The sequence below is a fragment of the Polyodon spathula genome, chromosome 12, assembly GCF_017654505.1.
Source record: "Polyodon spathula isolate WHYD16114869_AA chromosome 12, ASM1765450v1, whole genome shotgun sequence".
NCBI classification, from domain to species: domain Eukaryota; kingdom Metazoa; phylum Chordata; class Actinopteri; order Acipenseriformes; family Polyodontidae; genus Polyodon; species Polyodon spathula.
In genome coordinates, this window is record NC_054545.1 from 25,749,665 (window position 1) to 25,774,188 (window position 24,524).

The window sequence follows — 24,524 nt, forward strand, 5'->3', positions numbered from 1 at the left end:
AGCCGATGAAAATTGGTTGTGTCCCTTCACACAGTATATGACTGGTTTCCTAGACCATTATTAGCACTATTATTAGGCAGAATAAAGTGGTTGTAGCTTATAAAATAATTCACTAAAACATGCATGCCATACATTTCCATTTCTTACAGAGTTGCAGATGTGTAGTGTGGGGAAAAAATAAAAATTGCAGCAAATATGTTTTCAATTTTCCAATACTAAAGAAAACTGTTTGTAAACCCTGCTTTCAGTCATTTAAAACTGCTGCTATTGCCTGACATGCTTGGCAGTCAGTAAATGCTTTGACCTGACAACTGATGAAATGACTTATGAAATAAGCAAGCAAACTGATACATTTATTTAACATTCCAGATACCATGTTTTAAAATGCAAATACAAGTCGTTTTAATGTGTGCTTCTTTCAGAACTGCATGTTTGAGACCTATATTCATTTTTTTAAGTGTTTCATTAGCCACTTTAATGTATATCCCAATAGGCTTTTAATACTTGATCCCCACCCCCCATGAGGTAGTGTCTGGCAGGTATTGTGTTAAAATTAAATGTAGAATTATTCTGTTATGGATACATATATTAAGTCATAAAAATAAAATCAATTCATCTTTAGTGGTTTGTCACAATAAAAAGTATATTGATTACTCTGAGTGTTTGGATATTGAATTTCATTATATTAATGTAATTTAATCTTGATAGTTAGGGCAACAATTCAATTAAAATAGTCCTTTCAATATTTACAAGTTTAGTCATAATAAGACGGTCTCTAGTAAAAGCTACCAAAACAGTATTATGTTTATATTGTAGAGAAACAGGTTAACGCAGGCAGGCGCATCACACAAGACGAAACAATCCACATACAGTCGGAAGGCAGGCACGAACCCGGGACCTCTCGCACTGAAGCATAGCACCGACACCGCTGTACAAAAAAGCCAGCTCCTTTGCAAGGAGCGTATATCAGGCTTATGTCTCTGTTTGTGATTACTTCACCTACCAACCCTGCTGCTGCCTACCCCCATGCACGCTACAATATATTCTGTTGATATAACAAATTAAGCATGTTTAAACCTAAATGAAACAACTTAATTCACAAAATGACTTAATTTGGAACAGTACAATTCACCTGGTCACTCAGTTGTTATATTTGAATGAACTCAAATAGATTCCAGAATATTAACTCAGCAAGATTGTATTTGAAAATGTTATTCAATGCTAGATCTTTAAACATGTGTTATTGATGTTCTTAAAGTTGTTGTTGGCTTCCCAAATTGGATGCTTTGTCTCCGTGTTCCTGATATTGCATTTAATTACCTGTTTATTTTTCTATTACTCTCTAGTGATTGCCATGCCTTTTAACTCTTCCAGCTTCTGAGATAACTGCCCAAGTCTGATTCTGAGGTACAATAAGATGGGGAATAATATCAGTGTGCAACTCTAATATAATTCCCACAATGAGCCCTGAGGAGTCAGTTCAGAAGCACTTCTTTGAAAATGGGTGTTGCACTGCATATTGCTTTCTGCACTGTATGCCAATGAAACTGTTCTTCACAAAAAGAAACAGTACTGGATGGTATTTTCTTTACGTTCTGTAGAATAATAAAAACCATTTGGGAATGCAAACAAACTAGGGGTGTTAATAATTTAGTGTTTAAACATCATCAAAACATGAACCTTTCCTTTTAAAATCGTCTAAACCAGGAGAGTCAAACATACAGCCTGCGGGCTGGAGGCGGCTGCCGGAGAGATGTCATCCGGCCGGCGGAATATCTAAACACTTAAACCTTATTTAGAATATGCATTTGAAATATAATGCATGCCTTAGAGTTTACACAATAAAAACCACACAGTGTAAGGTTATTTACTTAATATATGTAGTATTTATTCATTGTGCATTCTATTAGTCTTGTACTTGTCACACACACACTCTATTGAAGCACTTCTTGGGTTATCTGAATAGTACAAACACTCCAGATATGTTCCAGTTTAAATTTAAGCAGGTTTAATCTTAAAGTTGAAAACATTTAGCAAATGAAACTGAATCTACACCTTTCAGACAAGCTGGTGTGCCAGTTTCAAACACAAAAGGCTAAGCCATGAATAAACTGTTGTAAGCATTCACACAGGAATCATATTCTATTGTAAAATTGAACATGATGGTGGGATGCTGCATGTTCATGGTTTTGGCACTGGTACAGCTCAGGTTGACTTGTAATGGCAGCCATCCAATAACTCTGCATATTAGCCTTCACAACCTTGCTCTGGCCCTTTAATGTTAGTCTTTATCATATTGATTCAATGAGATGTGATAGTTTATGAGACAGCAGGGACTCCACTGCAGGCATTGTAATGACATTGAATTGGTTGTGCTGAGGTTAGACGACATGGTTGGATTTGCTGTGACTTAGTAGCATGACAAAAGCTTGCTTAGTTTAATCAGACTTCAGAAATTGACCTTTCTTCAACTCCAGCAGTGTTTTGAAACACAACCGTAATGTTCTTATTATTTCTTATTTCATGCTTTCACATGAAACATCTTTTTTTAAACATTGTGTCTTAATATTTAGTACTGTATATCCCTTTTATTTAAAAAAAAAAAAATAGTAACAATAAGCAGATTTGACTTTAATAGGCGTTCGCCAATAACCTGGCAACATCGGCAACAAAATAAGTGTCAATACAACAAAGAGGCCTGTTTTACAATAGGATTACGTGTAGGCTTTGCTTTGATTACAATAGTGTTAATTTAAAAAGTAATAATTGTAATACTGTTTACTAGAAGTTCAACACAAGTGAATAAATAAATCCAATACTCATTGCAGTGCAACTCTGAAGGCTATGTCTGTAGAGACTGGAGGTCTTGATTAGTTCCTACATTAGAAAATGGCTGGGAGTTCCATGATGCCTCTACGGTAAGTGGAAACCGTAGCTGCCAGTCTCAGCCCTAAGTGAATTCAAGTGGGCTAAAGTTCATCTCGAAATGACACATAGAATTGTGTCAACACTAGATAAATCGTTGCATCCTGGTACTTTTGCTGTAGGTCACATGCACCGATTGCAGAGAGCAGTGAGTTTGAACTTCAACACTTGAAGTGATTAAGAGACACGAAGAATCTTCACTTTAATGTATTCCACAATCTGGTGTTTATAATAGGTAATACAATTAAAACCTTGGTTAACACACATTACTTTAACTGAAGTTGGAATAGTTATGGTTTCAGGACTGCCCTACTGAAGTGCCTGCCTTTATACCTCAATTTATTTGTTATGCACTTCCCAGGTTGTGGATCACAAAATAGATTCACATTTGAAAATGAGTGGTCTTTGGTTTAAACCTTCTCAACAGTCTCCTACTGTAGCTGAATAAGCAGAACCACTTGTAGTTTGCAGAAAATAGTGAAGTTGTTAATTGAGAGATGGTCCATTCAGTACAGGGGTGTCAAACTCCAGTCCTCGAGGGCCGCAGGGTCTTCTGGTTTTCATTCCAACTTAAGCTCTCAATTAAGTTAATTGATATAATTATTTGTTCAATTGGACATATTTCATATTTTTACAGGGTATTTTACAGTTGATGATTTAAAAAATGCTCTTGATTCAAGGTACACGACCTATGAAACATTTTGAGACCTTGAGAGAAGTGTTACATTTGTCCAATTAATCAAATCATTAGACCAATTCAGTAATTGAGAGCTTAGGTGGAACGAAGACACTGCTGCCAGAAGCCAGAAGACAGAAGACACTGCGGCCCTCCAGGAACTGAGTTAGACACCCCATCAGTATCTTGATACAGGCTGTTTGCTTCACAACATGGTGGAAAAAAGGCCATATTCCCTTGAAAATCATCAATGTCCTGCCTGAACTGAGAACACAATCAATAACTAAGGTTTAAAAATGATTAACCAGTGTAGAGGTTTTTTGAAATGTTCAATTCAAGTGGGTGATCCCCATGTGAATCGCTGGCAGAATTCCATAATGTTGTATTTAATAGTAAATATAGCTGCTTTTATGGCTATTGCAATCTGCTGCCGAGTTTGGTTGCTCCGATATTGAAATTGAATAAGTATTCCCTGTTCTGCAGTTGTTTCTAACTAGCTTTCGCGTGAATGCACTGCTGGCTATGACTGCTCAGTTTGCCATTTTCTCTGAAATGTCATAACCTTTGACAACTTAACTTTGTTGGCTCCATCTGCTAATCATGGAGTCAACTGTAAATCCATTGTGATTTTTAGATTTCAAACGTCAGATTTTAGCTTTGCAGACTAAATGCTTGTGATGCACACTTATCCTGGCACACTACTCTACCAGCGGCCACTGGCTCATTTGTGTAGTTCTCAGGATGGAGTCATGATCATATTTCTCTCTAATATTTAACTACTACTTATTCTAAAATGTAAAATAAAATGACAAAGTTGCCAAGGAGCTCTGCTTTTAAGACCACTGCACTAAAGTATAAATGAACTTCCTGTGCTGCAGGGATTAGGTCCCCCCCTGAACTTTCAGCTCACTTTGCTGCACAAAGGACACAAGGAGGAATCCGAACACGTCATACTCTGGATTTGTTTCCTGTGCTACAGGTATTGGGACCCCACATTTGCTTGCACACTTGTTTAGCTGCACATAGGACTATGGGGTATTTATAAATCCTTTAAAGAAGTAAATCCAAATCCATGTGATGACAGGATAAATGGTTTACATCATAAAAAACTATCCATTCTGCCACTTGCCACAGTTATTAATAACATTTGTCACATTTGCATTTGCTGAAGCTGGCTTATTACCAAGTCATTCTAAAATGCATGATCTTTATTTTTGGAAGCAGGAAACTGCTTAAATAAAGAATTTCCCAGGGTATTTTATTATCTTTCTACGAAGCTCGAGCACAAGCTTCATACATACAAAACAAAAACCTCACCATAACTATCATAAGCAAATGTTTCAATTAAGTCTTTTCTGAAACATTAGACTTATCAGTCATTTTTAGTGTGAAGAGTATGTAAACCTTTCAATGTCTTCAGTTGCCTATCATAAATACATACAATGTAGGCTAGACCATCCAAAGTGCACAGGAGTGCATTTCCTGTAAAACAAATGGGGAATGTAATATATCTACAGCAAGCAACTAGAACTGAAGAGCAGCTGCTGAACACACACTAATAAAAAAAAAAAACATGACCACCCTATGTGTGTATTTGTATAGTTTTAATAGAGAGTTATCCTGTCTATAATACTAAAGTATAACTTATGAACATATGACCGAGAAGAATACGGAATACAATAAGTGGCCAGGTAAATTGCATTTTAGTACAGACTAGTAGTAGCAAAAGAGCTTTGAAACAGATTTTAAAGTTATAAAGTAAAAAGGTGTCAGGATGTTAACAATCACACAAAAAAAATACAGGTACGTTATTTAAAAGTGGGGACATATAACTGTGGCAGGATGGCTTGCGGGTGACGTCAGACCAGGAAGGAGAATGGACAGTACTGGGGTATGGAGGCACTGTTGCGCTTGTTCACTGTACATAAACAAACAAAAAGGTTGAACCAAAACAAAAAAAAAAAACACTGAATAAACCAAAACAGCACAGTGGCAAAAACAAACACACAGCCACAGAACAAAACAAGTATTGTGCTAGTTTAAAACTAGCATGAGTAGCAATTGTTGTCTTTTAGTTCCCTTTACCTCCGGACTCTCGTTCCACCTCTGAACACACCAACACCCCTGAGAGAGATTTGGGCTCCTTTTGTGCTCCTTTATCTACAGTCTGCACGTGAATTAATTTGTGCAATCACGTGCCTACTTAGAGATACACACTTGCACTTGAAGTGATTGTGCAATCCCTGTGCCTAATTACAAATATAGATTTTATTTATTTTGGCGTAGAGTGCCGTGTCCTGTGTTTTTCGTGTTTGTGTAAACCTTTTATTTTGTATTAAACCGGCGCCAACAGGCGTCTTCATCACTTCATTTCATCCGTCCCACTTTTCCTGGTTCTGACGCCGCCCACTTCGGCCGTCTCTGTGCCATGCATCACTACATACATACATATAAACAATAACACACCACACAAACACATAATACACATAGGGGCAGGGTAACCGTCCACAATAATGCTATATTTTTCAAAACCCTGCTACTTTTTCTTTAAGCTACAAAGTGTATACTGACAAAATCCATTGTGTTTGTACATCTAAAGATTGCTTACAAAGAACATACTTTCTGATGGAACCAGCTCAAGAGAGATGTTTAATTGAAATGTGTAGGACTGGCTCAGTCTGATCACAGCTGCATACACGCACTTTCACATTTTTACTGCTTGAACAAGGTGGAGGGAATAGTTTTTAAAATTGACTGATGTTTAACTGCACATATAGCAGAGCTTGTTTCATGAACTATTGATAACATGCCAACATTTGGTTCAGAGAGATTTATTTCAAGCTTGTATTTTCTGTTTAAATTTATTTTGCTGTAAATTGCTGTATCCTAATTAATAACTTAAACCATTCCATTTGATTGCAACACCATCTTTCAAGTACTGAAGGGGTTCAGTATCATGAAAATTTAAGGTCCTAGTAGTCTTTGAATAACATAGGGACTGATTTTTTTATTATTATATGTTCATTGGCCTTTTAAAGGCATTTCTAAGGCAACATTTTCTTTATGCCATTATTGTGGGGGATTAGTTAATAATTATGATCATTGGCAATGTTCAGGCAATGAAATCAAGAGTCTTCGTCTAAGAATATTGCTTGAAAAGGCAATTGGTTACTAGTTGCATGAAAACATTGCCTTGAGGTTGCTGTGTGTTTAATCGTCATAAAACTGTGCTAATGTAGTTTTATCAGGACTGCAGAGGCAGATGAAGTTTCTAATAGTTTATCTGTTCTTTTTTTTTTTTGGGGGGGGGGGGCTGTAACAGCAACCTGTATGATCATGGTGACATATGTTCCTGCCATGCACTAATGGTACCTACTTGATAGAAGCTTTACTTGTTTACTTAGGGACAGAGCGTGGTCCATAAAACGTTTTGGATTTGCATTAAAATAATAATTTTCAGTTTAAAACATGGAATGGGGAGAGTGGGTTCTGAAAAATAATATCAGAAAACAAAATGAATATATATGAAATATCACTCCATATGTCAAACATTGATGAATTATATCAAATATCAATCCATATATCACACATTGATGTGTATATATCTCTCAAAGTTGATATATTGCCTGTTTGGCACCCCATGAAGGAGTAGCAGGGAGTAGTGCATTATTTGTGATTTTGTTTTAAAATGTCTGTTAATCGAGTGCTGCAGGTTGTCATCAGCCTTAGCGATTGCAGCCTCCTTGTTCTACACAATTGGATCAAGTACATTTTATATCCCTAGTGGCTTATCCAGACACTACCATGTGGGAAACATGGTGAGTCGTATGATCAGGAGCTCAAAAACAATGCAAATATCTCTATTTTAATTTTTTTTACACACTCTGGCTCATACTCCATTGTCATGGAATAAGCTTTTTGCCTACTTTTTTCAATAGTATTGACAAAGCATTCAACATGATACTTTTCTAAATACAGTATATCACTCAACTTTGTAGAATTCTAGTAAATTGACTGTATATATACAGTATATATTGTAACATGACTGCACCTCTCCACGGTTCGTTGCCCCTTTAAAAGCAGGGCCCAAGACACGGAAATTAAAGTTTATCAGCGCAGATGCGCTATTTTTAATATTTACAAAACAAAATACACAAAACAAACACCTAGCTCTTTTCTGAGCACTGACTGACACACAACACAGGCACCTAATCTATAAACAGGACAGCTAAGCTGTTTACCTGTAACACAAACTCTAACAAAACAAAACACACAAAAAGGCTTTCACACAGGAACTTTTTTTTTTCTAAATTTTTTCTAATTTTTTTTTCTAATTTACAATAATCACCAGGTGCAGGGCAATGTGCATTTGCACATGTTTTTTTCAGCAGGGGGGAAATTAACCCTCTCCCTGTTGACTCTATATATATATGAAAAGATTCCATACATTCTAAATATGGCTGAGCTACAGGAATATAATCCCTGATGTACAGTAAAACTTCAAATAATTGCCGGTCTCCAATACTCGCCAGGTCTCTAATAAGCACCGGTGTTATGCCAAAAAGTGTCATGGGCAGAAATATCATTTCTGTAGTTTGTGCGCATGCAAATTCATCTGCACATGCCTACTGTAAAGTTGTCATTTTCATTGACAAATAGTGTCAGTCTTTAAAAATGAAAGAACCTGTTGCATTATACGGCTGTACTCAGAAAACTTCACTTTAGAACTTAATTTATTAAAATATCTTTACCTAACTGAGTAGAGAAGTTTGGAAATCTGCCATGAAACTGAGAAACTTAGAGATGTTTGGAAATCTTACCTTTAGGGGTGTTTTACTTAATGCAGCTGTGTGTGTGTATTTTGACATTTTAAGACTGCATGGACATGTTTTAAATAAGTAAAGCAGAATTTATTGTAAGCTGTCCTACTTAATGAGTTATATGTTGTGCTACAGCCGCCTTCCAACTCGTATAGGCTAATATAGTTAATAAACATTCTTATTAATTAAAGATGCAACCAAACAGTATAGTTTTTTCCCCGCATAAAAAGCAGGTTTATGGAGAACACTATTTACTTGGTTTAACTTTAAACAGACAACTAGTACTGTAATGAGAGCCAGTAGATAGCCCATAACCACACTATTATTACATATATATGTTCTAATATGATGTGCATGTGATCATGTGATAATCCACTACGTGTTTCACAGTGTATTGTGGGCTTGTAATCTGTGAAGGGTTGATTCTTATTGAGTGTCACTGCCAAATAGTGTCTCTGTTTAAATAACGATGTGAAACTATTTGGCATCTCTAGGTGTCCAATAGTGTCATTGCCAAATAGTGTCTCAGTTTAAATAACGATGTGATACTATTTGGCAAAGTGACATTATTTGGAACTATTTGGCATCTATAGGTGACACTATTTGGCAGTGACTTTTAGGCATAACACCTGTTCTGTTAGGAAATATGATCAATAGACGCAGGGTCTCTTTTAAACGCCGGGTTATGAATAATAATGTAATGCGCGCCACACTGAATGCTCCAGCCAATCACACACAGCGATGAAGAGACCCTTAAGGCTCAGGGTGAATGATTGAAAAGTGAATTTAATTAATTTAAAAAAGTTTTTTGTATTTTTATGACATTATTCATTTTAAAACCATTTGTGAAGCTTTTTTGAGCGTGCTGAAAGTAAGTAAAATACAAACTTGTTTTCTAAACCAATAGTGAAGCATAAATGATTGCAAGAGACATCAATACTGGTAAAGTTTGCTGCAACAATCTGCAAGGTTAAATTATGATGCTGATGGTCACTGAACCACAAATATTACAGATTCACTATTATTATATCAAGAGTGTGTCTTTGAAGACTGTTTAAATGTTTAATTTGAGTCAGGGTAGATGTTATTATTGTCCCGGTTTCCTGTTAAATTGTGATTTTTCAGGAGAAAAGAAAACACATCAGAATAACTAGCTGTTTATGTATGTGTCTATGCAGTAGTTGCCTTAAGTATTCATACACTATTTTTCAAAAGTCATTTACCATTGTATGAAGTGTGAGTTGTTCTCTGTTAAACTATACTTACACGGCAATAACATGTCTTTTAAGTGTGTTGAACACTAATTGTTCTACCATTGTTGCAGATAGAGGGTGTGCATACTTCCAACTACAACTCTATACATATCTAAGGAAATAATTCTACCTATCGATTAAAACATCATCAGGAGGTCGGTCTCCCTCAAAAAGTCTATAGATGCTGGACTGGCTCGGGATATAAGAATCGTGGCATGAACCTGGGAAATTGGCACAAACATTGATGATACTGCAAGTGGCATCACAAACTACCTGCACGTTAATTGATGAGACGCCCTTGCGATTGACACACACTGCCGTGCCCTCGGTCGGTTTACTTAATGGCACATGTGTGCAATCTATTGCCCCCAATACTGAAGGGAATGATCCAATGGTATATAAAAAAAGTTTCCTTGTTTTGTAGCTGCCATTCCTGTGCTCTCGGGAAAGAAATGTAATTGCCTGCCAGTCTCATCAAAGCTTCTGTCACTTGATGAAATATGTGTGACATTGTTGGCTGATTCACTCCATACACATCCACCCCAGTCTCTGCAACGATCCAGTAGCGTAAAATCCCAGTGCCATTTGGACTTTAATGTGCACTGGTATGGCACGAGATCTAGTGGTCTGGCTTTCCAGATCTCCCTTCAGTTCCTCACAGGTCAAATATTACAGCTCTATCCAGCCTGAATCTTTTTTTAACCTCATCATTGGGCATGTTAAGGAAAGAAAAAGTCTGTAAAGTCTGTAATGTACAGGAGCGCTTGGGGTGGGAGGGGCTGTGTTTCGCATCGGTCCATCAGCCTGGAATAGAATAGTTCTAGCCCTGAGATTTCTTCATGGCCCACAGCAACCTGTTAAATTGTTAGTTACCCTTGTTACATTGTCTTAGATCATTTATTACTGTCTCTGATCATTTAATATTGTAATAAATAAATATCTAGTTTGGACCAGAAATCAACTGAAGTCATTATTATTTTTGTTACATTGGTTTTTGAAATGGGATGCAGGTACCTCGGCACGCACTCGTTGGACTGTAGCCTGGTGAGCAAGTCCAGGGCGGACTTGAGTCTGGCAGGGGAGAGTGTAGAGTGCACGGGGGAAGGCAGGAGCAGGGCTGGTAGGTGACCTAATCACAAACAAAGACATAAGCCCGATATACGCTCCTTGCAAAGGAGCTGCGTCTTTTGTAAAGCGGTATTGGTGCTATGCTGGAGTGCGAGAGGTCCCGGGTTCACGTCTGCCCTCTGGCTGTGTGTGGACTACCTCACCCTGTGCAATGCGCCTGCCTGTGTTAACCTATTTCACTACAATATTATCACTGTTAAAAAAAAAATAAATAAATAATTAAAACGCCTCCAGGGCCTTTTGAGTGCAGTTGCACCTGCTATTGCTCTGCCACTGAATAAGGTATACCTTAATACATGCTTGTGTTCCAATATTTACGGGGCTGTCTTTAGTGGATTTTACTACTTTTACTATTATTACAATACAAACTGTTATTACACACTGACACAACCTTTAATGATGTTGCTGGAATGTTGTTATTTACTTATGTTGTTTCTATAAGGTTGCATGCAGTCAGCTTTTTCACGATTGCATCTGAAGTATTTGCAGATAGTGATCTTACATAATAAACACAGAGTCTCAAATAGTCGCTGGTCACCAATAGGCGCCGGGGCTACTGGCAAATATTGTATATAAACACCAGGGCATTTATTTAAAGTTTTACAGTATGCCCTTAGAATCTTTGTAAACACATCATAAAAACAAATCAAACAAAATCACTCCATCGGATATTAACAAAATGTCTTTTAAAGTAAATTTCAATCTTTTTAATAAGATGTCAATTGAGGAATGGCTAAATTAAAACATCTCAGAAAATCCGAGCACCTCTGAGATGTGTACAGTCACTGTAAGTAGTGCAGAGAGAAGTACTGTCAGACAAACTGAGCCGGTTTCTTCATCAAGCTCTTCCGAAGAGCACACTGCTTCTGCTGTCCAAGTACTAGGCAACTTTCCCAGAAGCATTTTTAATAACTGCTTGATATCTGGAAATATTCAAATCAATTACCAAGGAAAATACTTTATTATTATTATTATTATTTATTATTATTATTATTATCCAATTATAATAATGTTGCACATTTGTAAAAAAGACTTTGTCCTCAGTTTATTTAAAAAGTTCCTTCGTCAAAAAAAATAACCACAATAATAATAATAATAATAATAATAATAATAATAATAATAATAATAATAATATTGTTTTCAAAATCTTTTGTTCTCTCTTTTCAAATAAAAGTATACAGTTTTAAAAATGCTGTTTTGTACACATTTTATAGAGAAGACTATAAATGGAGGATTGTGTTATGGAGGACTGTATTTATAAAATGTTTTAGAGTGCTTATGTGGCAGGATATGTGGGGGAAAAAAAGGAACACCTAAAAATTCAGTTAAAATCAATAGAAATTATTGTTAATTGTGCTGTGACCATGAAGTATATAAGCAATAATACCCTCCACATTGTGCATTACCAGGCATTATATGACTTTCTCTTGGGCCCCGTTACCCAAACGGTCGTATAATGCCTGGTAATGGAAATTTGGAAAGGAAAACTGCTGTGTACAGACTACAAGTCCTTCTTCAGCTGGATGGAAAAATCAGTGCTGTAAACAAGCTGTTGTGTGTGTGTGTGTGTATATATATATATATATATATATATATATATATATATATATATATATATATATATATATATATATATATATATATATATATATATATATATATAGACATACCCACACACACACACACTTCCAGGTACTATTGGTGTGTTACCCTGAGGAGGAGCACATACCAGAACCATTAACAAAACTCAGTATGAAATCAACACAATAGGTAGAACTTGTAGATGGAGCAGAAGTGCAGTACTTTGATTTTATCCACTCGGAAAATTGATCGCCATGTACAAACGATGTGCCTGAAGGTACAGATTAAATACGAAAACTGCTCAGTGCAAATACAGATTATGGAAATACTTCGACCCCTTACTTAATAAATATCTTGAGATCTCTCAATAAATAATTATCTCCTTTACATGCAAAGTACGATGGCTCGTTGTGGCCATTGGATTTTTTTTTTTTAAAGAATTCTTTATATCAAGATCACAAGATCATTTATCTCAGGATCTCGATGTTCCCATGTTGTAATCTCATAATCACAAGATCATTTATCTCAGGATCTCAATGTTACCATGTTGTTATCTCGTGATCACCAGATCATTTATCTCAGGATCTCAATATTACCTTATTGTTATCTCGTGATCACGAGATCATTTATCTCAGTTATTACTTCTGGTTTTTTTTTGAGATGCTGAAATAAGTCCTGTGATCAAATCTTGTGATCATGTGATAACGAAAAGTTTTTTTGTGAGATCACGTGATAAATGATCTTGTGATCACTAAGATTTTTCTTTAATATTTGATGACCTGAACAAAACACTGTACACAAGTACCTCGAAATTTTCTCCTTTTTCCAGGGAAGCAGTACAACTGGAAATGTTGAGTTGTCCGATAACCTTTTTTCAGCTACTTGTTCACTAAATATGTTGGTTTCCCTGAATAAATAATCATCTCCTCTTAAACAGAAAAGTAAGATAAATATGATCTGCTTACAGAGTCTATAGAAAGTCTACACCCCCTTGAACTTTTTTTAACATTTTGTTGTGTTAGTGCCTCAGAGTTTCATGCATTTAAATGAGGATTTTTTTTTTCATTTTTCTCTAATTGGATAAGCCTCCACCACCCTGAGGTAATATTTGGTGGAAGCACCTTTGGCAGCAATTACAGCTGTGAGTCTGTTGGGATAGGTCTCTAACACACCTAAATTTGGCAATATTTGATCACTCTTCTTTACAAAACTGTTCAAGCTCTTTCAAGTTCCTTGGGGAGCGTTCATGGACAGCAATCTTCAAGTCATGCCACAAATGTTCGATTAGGTTTACGTCAGGGCTCTGACTGGGACAGTCAAGGACATTTACCTTTTTGTTCCTTAGCCACTCCAATGTAGCTTTGGCTGTGTTCTTTGGGTCATTGTCATGCTGAAAGGTGAACTTCCATCCCAGTTTCAGCTTTCTTACAGAGGGCAGCAGGTTTTCCTCAAGGACTTCTCTGTACTTTGCTCCATTCATTTTCCCTTCTATCCTGACAAGTGCCCTAGTCCCTGCCAATGAGAAATATCCCCATAACATGATGCAGCCACCACCATGCTTCACAGTAGGGATGGTGTTCTTCAGATGATGCGCTATGTTGGTTTGCGCCAAACAATGCTTTGCATTTAGGCCAAAAAGTTCCATTTTAGTTTCGTCAGACCACAAAACTTTTTGTCACATGACTACAGAATCTCCTGAGTGTTTCAAGGTGGGCTTTCTTGAGTAACGGCTTCCTTCCTCCCACCCTACCATACAGGCCAGATTTGTGGAGTGCTTGGGATATTGTTGTCACATGCATGCTTTGACCAGTCTTGGCCATAAAAGCCTGTAGCTCTTGCAAAGTTGCCATTGGGAACTGCTGAATTTATCCTGAAATCATGTGAATCGCTACAATCTAACACAGGTTGAGGCCACTTAACTTGATGTGTGATTTTGAAGGTGATTGGTTACGCCTGAGCTAATTTAAGATTGCTGTTACAAGGGGGGTGGACACTTACCCAAACAATCTATTTCAATATTTAGTTTTAATTAATATACTACAAATTTCTAGAATATTTTGTTTTCACTTGGAAGTTATGGGGCAGGATATGTAGGTAAAGAACAAAAAAAAAAACTATTTTAATTCCAGGCTGTAAAGCAACAAAAGGTGAAAATGTTGAAAGCAGGTGTAGAATTTCTATAGGCACTGTATGTCCAATGCAGAATGACTTTCTGTAAGTTATTTATTGTTTCCATAACTGATGTCAACACTCTAAATTCTGGTTCAGTTTTACCAATATATTGTATTATTGATGTGCTGCCCATGTGCTACTGCTGGAGTGTCACTGTAGTGCCTTTAAAGATCCTTGCCAGAGCCAGTGCAGTACTTCAATGTTTTCTTCCCCTTACATTCAGTACTTACAGTAGCATGCTTCATTGCAGTTATTTAATTAAATACAAAATACATGTCAAAGCATGAACATTAACATATTTCATTGATTTTTTTATGGTAAAATTAGCATGGAACAAATGGACTTTCTTTCATTTCAAGTTAATAAGCAATTACCTCTGTTTTATGTTTGAAGTAGGCATTTTTACAACAATTTACATTCTGGAAGAAGAAAATTGATATCAACTTACAAAGGAATATTCATAGAATATTGGCTTGGGTTTACTGTGAATCACGATGCTATTAAGATATATACATCCACCCATAATCCTAACACTGCTGTGGCTGAAATTGCAAACTCGCACTGTGCTAAGTGTACTGAGTGTACAGAGCTGTACAGCTTTTCTGTAATGAACAACCCAATGCAGCTTAATAATAGCAGTAATAAGAGAGATGCCATTATAATAAGGGACCAAAATGATACGGAAGTAATGAAGTTGAGAGCTGTTGCATTGCAGACTGATGTTCCGTTTGACACTAAAGTAGAATTCCTGTCAGAGAATTACTTATCACAGTTAAAGATATCATGTAATTCCGTAGCCTTCTTTAAACACCACTTTATCAGACATCCAGTTTGTTTACGCTTTCCAAAGGCAGTTTTAGCAGAAGGGACATTAACTACTATCCTCCAAAAAAATAAAAAAGGAATAAAGGTAATTAAGTATTATCCACAGGCCCATCATTTATTTGGTCTGTGAAATAGGCACATGAAATCCATTGAACAAAAATGACATTTTAGCAAAAGAAAATGACACTTCAGATATTTCAGAGCAGTTTCATTGCTCTGATGCATTTGGCACATGACGGGCACTTTGAAGACGGGTGGGATTTTTGTAGGAGACTTTTGTCTTTCGGGCCATTGATGATGGACACATAGAATACCTTTTCCTTTTGGATTTGGGAATATCATCTGTAGGGATTAGGGCAGACAGGCAGTCAATCAGGGGTGGGGTGAAATTACAGGCATTATTAACATTAGTTAGATAGATTACGTTTATAATTGCATTCAAAGATAGAGCACAGCACACAGTAATGCTAAATGTTAAGTGCAGTTAACATATTTATTGACTGATGAAATACAACTCAAAGTAACTGCAGTATATCCACTGTATTGTCATTTCAAATATTTTCACAAACCAAACATTCAACTTTAAAGCTACAGTGTGCAGTGCAAAAGCACATCATGAAAAATATATATTTATAGTTTAAAAGTCTCTACATTTAAAAAATATATAAACACATGGCATTTTCTTTCCACTAAAATAAATTACTTTACATAATCTGTACGTAAAAAAATTGAAGTGTCTTGTGTGAAAACACAACACAAAATAACAATTGAACATAGCATTCAAAGTAGCACTATATCATTAAAATGTTCAACACAATAAAATGTTACAAGCTCTTCTAGTGCCTAAAAAAAATAAAAAAAATAATAATAATTCAAAATATGGATTGTAGCATAACTACCTGAAAGCATAATGAATCAGGCTGTATATCCTGTATCATCTGAACCTTCATCATTGATGATGCAAGCAATTGCCTGAATCATTAATGCAAAGAGCAACTACTTCACGGCAGTTTTTTTCTATTCACGTGAGCCGCGATATTTCCTCTCAGGCATTATTTACCGGGGCGTTGACTGGGCAGAATCTGGTATATGTATATATCTTTTCTTTTTTTTTTTTTTTATTCCTTAGCAACCATAGGTGATAATAGTTTCTCATTGGGTCTGGACTACTCACATGATCCACTCACACTCATCCACATACACAGGAATAAAGGTTACTGTAATACAAAACACCAAAAACTAATTGAAGAGTAGCCAACCCAAAAAGAAGGCCACCATACAATCGTTGCTGACTTGACATGAAACTAGCAGAGGGCACAGCACGTGGCTGCGCATAGCAGAATAGCAGAGGACATTTTAAAACTTGTCCACAGGGATAGTTACAGGTAAATAGAGTCATAGGATAGCCAACATCTGTATGTGAGGAAATATCACAAGTAGAAGTGAAAAGGCTGAGGCTGAAACCAATACAGAGGTGTTTGCCTTTATTGACAACAGAAATTTTACAAATCAAATTGTATTTATTTCTATTGATGACCATTGTTTAGTCAATTGTGATTTTCATTGAAAAGAGGGAAACAGGATGAAGAGCATACTGTTAAATGGATTGGGTTTCTCTGTAAACATGTGCTCCGATAGGTTGAAAGATCCTCAGCTGTCTAGAATTGAAAAGAAAACAATTCTATTATTTTCAGCTGCAGTGCAAGCAGTCAGCAATGTCGACATTTCAAAGCAGAAATCCTGCAGGGTGTAATAAGAAAAAAAGAAACAGAAGCAGAAGAAAAATCATTAGAGGTTTATGATGGCTGTGATGGACATGTGAGTACTAGACCCGTTGATGCACTTGTCAGAACTCTTTGATCCTGAGCCATTGTTCAAGACCAAATGGTATTAGGAAAACCCATGCAAAGTAGCCACAATCTGGAATACAACAGGGGCTTTTAGCCTCAACTGACAATGCATTCATCAGAAGGGGCAGTGGTGGAGCTGTGTAATTAAAAATGCAGTACTGTGTTTCCATCCAAATCGTTGTTTTTTTTTGTTTGTTTTCTAGTTGCATTGTGTGTTCACATGTTGTTTCTATGTGACAGGAAACAAAATACATGTCTATGTATAAAATAAAAAAGAAAACCATTTATGTTTCTGAAATTAATTATCGTCTTCTTTGTTGAATTTTTGAATATAGAACAAGATTTATTTTCAGCATAAAAACAATGAATCAGAAATGACAATCAGTGCTGATGTTTTACGGCTTGCTTTGTAGACTCCAGTACATCTTAGATATTTTATTTATTCTTGGCTTTCGATGAGAACATTATATTTTACATGTCCAAACTTCAAGGCTTTTCAGAATCTTGTCTTATTTATTTCATTAAAACTTTGCTTAATTTTAAAGCTGCTGTGTGGTGTTAGTTCTGCAAAACCAATTATTTTATTAGATTTTTTTTTTTTTCACTTCTAACAGTTGATGTGCTCAAGATCATTTGGTTCTATTACATTTCCTTGTGCTCCGTCTTTTAGGTGAGACGTTGTTGTAAGTGACTCTGCAGCATAGCTCAGACACCCTAGTCTCTGTAAGTCGCCTTGGATAACAATGTCTGCTGAATAAACAAAATAATAATTATAACTGAAAAGTTTAAACTTATGCTATAAGTACCTAATCACTCCCTGTCCTGTGGGCTACATGTACTGTTTGGTTTAGCTTTTTTTTGCTTCAATAAAGATTTTTCTTTGCATTCAATGTATGTTTATTTTACTAGTAACAGAGTCACCTTTATGTGTGTGTGTGTGTATTATTTCTTAATTGTTGAACTGGTAATTGTTCTTCCAGTTGATGTAGTGTCACAATAGCTGCAAACAACCACAAAAAGGATTTAACTGGTTATAACACAGTTTACATTACATAGCTTTTAATGCAGTTTTGTATATGCCTTGACTGTATTTGCATTCTACATACTAAATGTTAACATTCAGAAACTTCCTACAGATGTTGCCATCTAGTGGATGCATTGGTAACAGCAATCACCATGAAAATTGTACGGTATACTGTAATATTCACCTTAAGTATGGCCAGAGAAATACAGGTGGAAAATTGTGATAATGATAATTGAGATGATGTCCCTAGGTCTTGCTTGCTATATGCCATGTCTTCTAAAACTATATGTTTTTATATAACATTATAAAATAACATTTTGGCTTCCTGAGTAGACCATTACACATTTAGCATAAGAGCCAATATTTCCATTTTAATGAAAAATAATAAATGGGTGTTTGCTTTTCGCATGTGCAATGCTTTTACGGTATTACTTCTTTAACAGGTTTCAATTCATAGTGTTTGACAAATAGGTCTGAAGCACTGCATTTAAATAAAAAAAACAGAAATTTGAAGTTACTACAATAATCATTTAAGAACATTAAGAAAGTTTACAAACGAGAGGAGGCCATTCGGCCCATCTTGCTCGTTTGGTTGTTAGTAGCTTATTGATCCCAAAATCTCATCAAGCAGCTTCTTGAAGGATCCCAGGGTGTCAGCTTCAACAACATTACTGGGGAGTTGATTCCAGACCCTCACAATTCTCTGTGTAAAAAAGTGTCTCCTATTTTCTGTTCTGAATGCCCCTTTTTCTAAACTCCATTTGTGACCCCTGGTCCTTGTTTCTTTTTTCAGGCTGAAAAAGTCCCTTGGGTCGACACTGTCAATACCTTTTAGAATTTTGAATGCTTGAATTAGGTCGCCACGTAGTCTTCTTTGTTCAAGACTGAACAGATTCAATTCTTTTAGCCTGTCTGCATATGACATGCCTTTTAAGCCCGGAATAATTCTGGTCGCTCTTCTTTGCACTCTTTCTAGAGCAGCAATATCTTTTTTATAGCGAGGTGACCAGAACTGAACACAATATTCAAGATGAGGTCTTACTAGTGCATTGTACAGTTTTAACATTACTTCCCTTGATTTAAATTCAACACTTTTCACAATGTATCCGAGCATCTTGTTAGCCTTTTTTATAGCTTCCCCACATTGTCTAGATGAAGACATTTCTGAGTCAACAAAAACTCCTAGGTCTTTTTCATAGATTCCTTCTCCAATTTCAATATCTCCCATATGATATTTATAATGTACATTTTTATTTCCTGCGTGCAGTACCTTACACTTTTCTCTATTAAATGTCATTTGCCATGTGTCTGCCCAGTTCTGAATCTTGTCTAGATCATTTTGAATGACCTTTGCTGCTGCAACAGTGTTTGCCACTCCTCCTACTTTTGTGTCATCTGCAAATTTAACAAGTTTGCTTACTATACCAGAATCTAAATCATTAATGTAGATTAGGAATAGCAGAGGACCTAATACTGATCCCTGTGGTACACCGCTGGTTACCACACTCCATTCTGAGGTTTTTCCTCTAATCAGTACTTTCTGTTTTCTACATGTTAACCACTCCCTAATCCATGTACATGTGTTTCCTTGAATCCCAACTGCGTTCAGTTTGAGAATTAATCTTTTGTGCGGGACTTTGTCAAAAGCTTTCTGGAAATCTAAATAAACCATGTCATATGCTTTGCAATTATCCATTATCGATGTTGCATCCTCAAAAAAATCAAGCAAGTTAGTTAGACATGATCTCCCTTTCCTAAAACCATGTTGACTGTCTCCCAGTACCCTGTTACCATATAGGTAATTTTCCATTTTGGATCTTATTATAGTTTCCATAAGTTTGCATATAATAGAAGTCAGGCTTACTGGTCTGTAGTTACCTGGTTCAGTTTTGTTTCCCTTTTTGTGGATCGGTATTACGTTTGCAATTTTCCAGTCTGTCGGTACCACCCCTGTGTCAAGAGACTGCTGCATTTTCTTCTTCCTATTTGATCAATTGATACGATCTGTGTTATCCATTCTATCATTTTTGAGACCCTTTCCGTGATAGATATAAATTATTTTTGTGCCCATAAATTTAGCTTTATTTTTGTCTTTTCATTTAGCCAAGTAGCAGTAAAGGAAGATCAAGTATTCAATATTTTTCTTAAAAAAAAAAAAAAAAGTTTTTGCTGTATTGTTTGTTTGACATAATGTGTATATTCTGTTGGCAGGTTAGTAAGAATCAAAGTTCTTACTAACTAAATGTACATTTTCAGGATGTAAAAGCTTTTCTTCAAGTTATTAATGTGAAATAAACAGTACTTCAGTTACAAGGAACATATTACTCTGGAAGAAAACCAACAATGTATCCTGTTTGACCTTTTGCAGCATAGGAATATGTTAATATGTGAGATAGGACATTGCTCAACTACAGTACAGTAAATGATTTGTTAGTCCTAGAAAAAGAAAACCATCCTTGCATCAAAACATTTACTCATCCAAATGAAACGAAATCACACACTATTGCAGTTTTTGTATCATTTAAATTGCAACATTCAACTTTAGAGAGTGCTAAATTATCCATAATGTCCTGTAAATGAGTTACAAGGAAGGGCCATAACTGCAAAGTAAAGAACAAACATAAAAGTGTGCTGGTAATTTAGCTGTTGTGAAGCAGCATGCCAATAACTAATTATACACATAGTAGGAAGAGGCTCACTAAGCTGGAAAGAACTTTGTGCACTAGGAAACAGCTGACTCATCTAGCCACTGTACAACACTATAACTGAGCAGCATTTGTGTCTAAAAGCATGTACTGTGGTGCCTAAAAGAATTGACAAAGTTGGGAGATTAGGAGAAAGGTAGAGCTGTGGAGAGTTATGCTGTGAAAAGGATAGGGAGTTACAAATGAAAACAGTAACTAAGAAGGAGGAAGGAAACAAATAAATGTAAATAGAAGTGATGGTGGAGGAACATGAGATTAGGTAGGGAAGCTTTTCTGGCAAGGCAGTGTGACTGTTAATCGTCATAAATTGTGCAATCAAGTCTGTTTCTGTTTGTTTACGATCATTAGTTGTACAGAGAACAGTAATAGATGCATGCTCGGTAGTCATTTATTTATTTATTTTTCTCAACAGTATTACACTATTGTGTTAAACAGTACTTTTCTGAATGTTTACTTTCTAGTATAATTGAAAACTAAAAGAAATGTTTGAGACAATTTCCATATGAAATCCATGCATATCCTTCTCTGGCTCTGGTAAAATGCACATTAATAACAGTACATTGCAGAGCTGTTCCTGGGGCCTCTTCAGCTGGAACTGCTTACCTGGCCACATCTTGGCCATTTGCTGCGACGCCTCCCGTGCCTTGACGGAGCGTTGCAGCATCTCCTCCACTGCCGAACCAAACTTGTGTCCGGGAGTGATTGGAGCGTCCAGCAAGGGGGCCTTGTCAGGCTCCTGCTCTCTCTCCTGTGAGAGCCAGAGCTGTCTTCTGGCCACCACCATCGAAGCAATGCTCCTGCCCTGAGCCCGTGCGTTGAGCTGGGCCAACCTTACCAGCAGCTGACTGACGGTGCCTAGCTCGCTTCTGAGGGCTGCAGAAGGGCAATCAGGTAAGTCTCTAATTAGCGCCGACTGGTAGACTGTCAGTAGACTGGCTACATTAGACAGTCTGACTGCCTCCATGGCTGCAGAATACCCTTTCTTAAGGTATACCTCTGTGGTCCTACACTGTTTATTAGGACATGCTGGGTCCTTAGTAAGCCCAGACAGTGTCGGCGTTTTCACCAACGCGGCGAACACAGCATCCACCGATGGAAAGGACGCTAGGCCGGCCTCGCTGGCCCCCTGCATAGTAAAAGCCAAAGCCTTGCGAGACTTCGTAGGAGCAGAGGCCGGAGCCCCCCAAGTAGACTGCACCTCTTTAACAAAGTCCGGGAATGCTGGGAGCATCCTGGACTGATGGGACTGGGCTGAAGGCGACTCAAACAAAGATCGCTAGGGAAGCTCTGTCTGGGGCCAATCAATACCCAAGTGGCGGGTTGCTCTATCGACCACAGACCACATAGGGTCATCAGTGTCCATCAGCTCGGACTCGGCGTCCTGGTCCGAGTGGTGGGAGGCTATCTCAGCCTCTACACTGTCCCCTTCCAGGATGTCAGAAGCATCTCTGGAGACGGCATCTATATCCCAGTCCTTCTGCGGCTGCATCGGAAGGGAAACATCCGATGGAGGTTGTGGGGGGGCCACTGGTTGGCTGGAGATGGGTCCAGTGGGCTGCTCTGGGGCTCGAGGCACTGCAGTAGCCAGAGACATAAGCAGGGACTGCTGTCCCATCATGACCTCCATGAACTGGGACATCTTGGAGGTTAATTCGGCCACCTCAGACTTGTCCGAGCATCGCCTGTCTCGACGAGGGGAACGAGAGCGTCCACTACGTCGATGCGACCTAGAGTGCAACCTAAACTCCCGACAAGGGCGTGCCCTAGAAGGGGAGGGGCTGCTAGCCCGAGCACTTCTGGTGGGGGACCTCTGACCAGCCGTGATCTGGGAGGCCGGGCTCGTGGAGAGCTGCAGTCGCCCTGGCGGTGTCGCAGTGGATGACGGTGGGGCTGAGACAGTGTGGGAAGATCCCGATGAAGGGGAGTGCCCACCCACTGCTTTCTTGGCCCTTTGTCGAAGGGAGCGTGTCTGAAAACTGGCACAAAGATGGCAAAAAGTCCTATCCGCCAGCACGGATGCGGCGTGCTCCGGTCCGAGACATGCCACGCACTCCTCATGAGGGTCACTGGCAGGCAGCTTTGCCTGACAGGACGTGCACCGGTGACAGCCCGACATCTTGGGCGAACACGGCACCGTAAACATCGACTGAAACTCCAAGCGTTGAGTGCGAAAGTGTTGAGCGGCGAGCGGCAGAGCGCCGATGCGTCAAGCGTATTGCGTTGAGGTGGCGGGCGTCGAGTGTTGAGAACTTAGCATCGAGTCGCCGAGCGTCGAACACGTGGCATCAAAGCGCCGAGCATTAAGCACGTGGCGTCGAAGTGCCGAGTGTCGAGCGTTGAAGCGCCGAGCGTGTAGCGTCGAGGCACCGAGCGTCGAGCACGTGGCATCGAAGTGCCAAGCGTCGAGCACGTGGCGTCGAAGCGCCGAGCGCATAGCGTCAAGAGTCGAGGACGTGGCGTCGAAGCGCCAAGTGTCGAGTGTATAGCGTCGATGTCGAGCACCAAGTCCCAAGCGCGGATCGCTGCACCGAGCGCGGAGGCACTACACCGAGAGCCGAATCGCTGACACCTCGCAGATCGAGTACCGAGCGTCGAGGCGCTAGCACAAGACGCCTAAGTGTCAGTTGACCCGCAGAGCCGAGACTCTGGTGCTGGTACAGTGTCTTATTTGGTGTAATACTTACCTTGGTGTTAAGGGAATTGTGCTTGGTGGTTGTCTTCTTTTGGTGAAAAAGGGATATTTAAAAAAAAAAAAAATATTCTGGAACGCTGCAGCAAGTGCTTGGTGTACTGTAGAAGGGACTGTAGGGCAAGCCGTACAGCTACCACACGGTGTGGAATACACAGCAGTGGAAGATTCTAGAGGGCTGCAAAGCAGACTCCACACACACACACACGGTCTAACCAGGCAAGACTGAGGCGGCAATATGCACGTGGCAAAAGCCAACGACGCGCGTCCTTATATATATATATATATATATATATATATATATATATATATATATATATATATATATATATATATATCTGAAATAAAATATATACAACCCAAAAACACACAATATAATAATAATATTTATAATAATATTATAAATAATAGGAGAAGACGGAGACCACGAGGTTAAACAGAAACGCAATGCCGAAGCAAAGCGTAAGGGATATATCTAAAGTAATATATATATAATACATAACACAATTATATAATCCAATAACCAATAATAAGTGCAACTGAAATAAACTCGGAGAAGGGGCAAAAACCAGCTTCTCAAGCCTAAGCTTTGTGAGTACAATCAATACCTTCTCTAGTACCTACCGCTACCGATGCTGAAGACAAAAAAGCAAGAGAGTCTCTGCGCGCTGCGTATAGTAAGCTCCCAGGGGGGCGAGCTTATACGGCAGCTCGTGCAGAGGCCTATCGGCAGCTTTGCTATAAAGTTCAGCCCTACTGCCTGACGGCAATGTCCCATACGTTGATGGTTATTTTCGAATTGAAAGGGAACCAAATTACCCCACCCGAAACATATCTTTAAAAAGTAATAGCATCACATTTAATTGATTTGCTGTT